At 41.2% G+C, this 3,399-nt stretch overlaps 1 protein-coding gene across 3 annotated transcripts in view; it reads left to right on the top strand.

The window, feature by feature from the left end:
- The first annotated feature begins 1,109 nt into the window (after positions 1-1,109).
- Positions 1,110-3,399, top strand: part of CRTAM (cytotoxic and regulatory T cell molecule) — a 29,523-nt gene continuing 27,233 nt past the window's right edge. For all 3 annotated transcript variants that reach the window (XM_011383578.2, XM_011383577.2, XM_011383576.2), the window contains exon 1: positions 1,110-1,190. The gene's annotated coding sequence lies outside the window, so the exon portion shown is untranslated. The remainder of the gene's footprint in view (positions 1,191-3,399) is intronic.

The following is a 3,399-nucleotide window of genomic DNA, read 5'->3' as shown; positions in this document are numbered from 1 at the left end:
TTCAACAACTTCCCAAAAGTCACATGGCTAATAAGTGTTAGAGCTGAGATTTGATCCATGTAAGCCTGGTTCCGGAATCTAGATTAATAGTTTAAAATATTTTCCTAAAGAAATTTAAAAAAAAAAATTGCAGAACTCTAAGGAACCTGGAAGATACTTGGGTTCTTCAGAACAGTTTGGAAACTAATGCTTTTATCCAATCCCCTCATTTGCAGATGAAGACAAAAAGGGAAGTCATTTGTCCTGGGAGAAATCTGTGAGCTGAAACCTAAAGCTAGCTCTTGCTGTTCTGTGGTACAGTCTCCCTGAAGTAAGACCTTATATAAAGACCCTCGTATTATGGGCTTATGGTGTTCCCAGTCTCACTTCTTCTTACCCTATTGTTTGTAACTGCACACAAACTTCGTTTCTTTGACATAGCTTTTTACCTTGTTACTCTTGCCTCCCCTCCAGGTGGCCTAGGAAACAAGCCAAAGCCAAAAAGGCAACATAGATGGCCTTGACCACTCCCAACTCCCTTAGTTTCCATCACTACTGATTTTTCTCTGTATAATCTGTACTCTCTAGATAATCAGAGACCCAGGCCTTTGCACAATAGCTTGCCTGTGTCTCCAGAACTTGCAATTCTTCAGTAGACACTTATTATATTTAGCCCAGGGGTCTCCAGCCCACAGGGCTGCAGACCAGTACCAGCCCATGGCCTGTTAGGAACCGGGCCACATAGCAAGAAGTGAGCGGCGGGTGAGCTAGAGAAACTTCATCTGTATTTGCAGCTGCTTCCCAGCGCTAGCATCACTGCCTCAGCTCCACCTCAGATCACCAGGCATTAGATTCTCATAGGAGCACCAGTCCCTGGTGCCAAAATGTTTGGGGCCACTGATTAGCCCAAGTCTGTGTTGGTCTTTTGGCTGAGTGGCGCAGGCAGCACAAGCCCTGTACTCAGTTGCCATCTGATTTCATCCTAAACCACAATTTTCTTCTGAAATCAGCTCTTACTTGGATTCTGTTTTTGGAATGATCCACTTAATTAGATTAAATTCTAGGTAGAAACCTTAAGAAAGTTTATTGTTCCTATTCTTTTCTAGGCACATCTAACCTACATGGTTCCTGTGGGGATGAAATGTGGCCCCAGCCACATGAGGTCTGCAGATCGATGGAGGATCTATGTGCCACTGTGCTGGGCACTTTGGGTACTATATTTAATTCATACCTCTCAGTCACCTTATGCTATAATTATTCTCCCCATTGTACAAATGAGGAAATTGATAGAGGCAAGTAGTCTGTTCAAGGCTGCATGTCTACCTCCTGCTCCCATAGATAGCCCACTAAGCTTTGCTGCTCATAGGAAACCTTTTTCTCAATCAATAACTAATTACAAAAGCTGCTGCTCTAGCTTGGAAACTCACAGCCACTTTGTGTAAATCTACAATAGTGCTTAAAGAACCCCAGCACTGGGTGTGAACTATCCATCTGAGGCATCTACTAGGAAACACAAGCAAGGCCCTCTCTTGCCCTGGCCTTGGCAAAGGCCACAAATTCTTCACAGGAGTCGTAAAAGGGCAAGAAGAACGTTTAGGCCCCTTTTGTAATTACAATAAAAACCCCAGTGGCTTTTACACATGGGGAAATCCCCTCTTTTCTGATCCCTAAAACAGTCAGTCGTTCACCTACTTAATAAACATCTTTTTTTTTTTTCAATTTTTTTCCCCCTAACAATCTACATTGACCAAATGGAGAACAAAATAATAAATTGGCTTTCAGTTGAAAGGCCTCCCACATACAACATGGTCAGCAGACACTTTCCCATTAGAAATAGAAGGTCACTGTCTGACCACTACCCTCTGGCCTCATCTTTTCCTTCCAGCCTGCTAGCAACCACATCAGCTGCTGTCCCCCGCTGAACCCCCTACGGGCTGCAGGCTGAAGTGGGGGTGATGGAAGAGTGGGAAGGACCGTGAAAACCACAAGTGCATGTCATTCACAAGCCTGCCTTGCAGCATTTCCCCCCACAAATCATTTTTAATGTCTGAGTCCAGTGGAGTTTCATGACATTTGTCAAGATTTGTGACCAGGTGAATATCATACCCATAGGTAAAAGAGATATACCTATCATTGCCCAACGTGAAATTTAAAGTAAGATTTTCTTTAATGCCCTGGAAGAATTATAAGTTAAATATCATTTTAGATTTCAAAACAAAAAAGATCAGTGTTTATATCTCAATTGGAGAGTTCATTCATGCTTTCATTCACTCACTCGTTTGAGTCACTCATATTTCAAATGCTGTTGTAGGTCAGGTTTCCTGGGTCAGATGCTGGGATGGAGATTTGTGTTAGAGTTTAAAGGAGAGTGTTCTTGGGGACAATATTTGTGAAGGAAGCAAAATCAGGTGGAGAGAGGAGCTGAACTGAGATTTAGTTGAAAAAAAGGCCTCAGCTGATCCTGATTTCATGGGAGCTCTGGAGCCGGAACCTTTCCCATCAGAGTTGCTCCACTTTTGGCAAGGAGGCAGGACCTTTAAGTCCCCTCCTGGGAGCTCCTTAGAGGAGGTGTGACCTTGGGTGAGATAGTTCTCTTCCACTCAATGCAATTCTTAGAGAAAAACCGGCTGACATGTCCAATCTTTCCAGCCACTAAGAGATCAAGGGAAAACCTGAGTGGCGCATCAGAGTGTATACCTCAAGTTCCAACGAAAGAGCAGCATTTTACTACTTCTGCTAACTTCAAACTTTTTAGTCTGAATTAAGAGATTATCGTGAAAGGCAAATGTAGGAACATAATAGTTTCCTTTTATTTGAAGTTTTCCTACAACTGATTTAATTTAATAAACAAGTATTAAAAACTATACTATACTATCATAAACATCCCAGAAGTCCATCTACAGGTGAATGGATAAACAAACTGGTATATTCATATACCAAATTACTGCTTAGCAATAGAAAAGAATGAACTTTCAGCATGTGCTACATCATAGATGAACCTCAATATAAGAATTTCCATATGACCATCAATCCCTCTTCTGGATATTTAACCCCCGAAAATTTGAGAACATTTATCCATAAAGATATATGCACTTCAATGTTCATTGCAGCATTATTCACGGTGAACAAGACATGAAAACAACCAAAATGTCCTTTGATAGATGATTGGATAAAAAAGATGTGAAACATATATACAATGGGATATTAGCCATAAGGAAAGATGAAATACTGACATTTGCAACAACGTGGATGGATCTTGAGATTATTATATTAAGTGAGATAAGTCGGACAGAAAAAGCTGAGAACCATATGGTTTCATTCATATATGGGACATAAAACTGAAAGCAACAAACAAACAAGACAAACAGAGACTCATGGACACAGACAACAGTTTAGTGGTTACTAAAGGGAAGCGGGGAG

This window comes from Pteropus vampyrus, unplaced genomic scaffold, assembly GCF_000151845.1.
Source record: "Pteropus vampyrus isolate Shadow unplaced genomic scaffold, Pvam_2.0 Scaffold528, whole genome shotgun sequence".
Classification (NCBI taxonomy): domain Eukaryota; kingdom Metazoa; phylum Chordata; class Mammalia; order Chiroptera; family Pteropodidae; genus Pteropus; species Pteropus vampyrus.
Note: the sequence above shows the minus strand (reverse complement) of the source record. Positions and strands in the feature narration are given on the sequence as shown.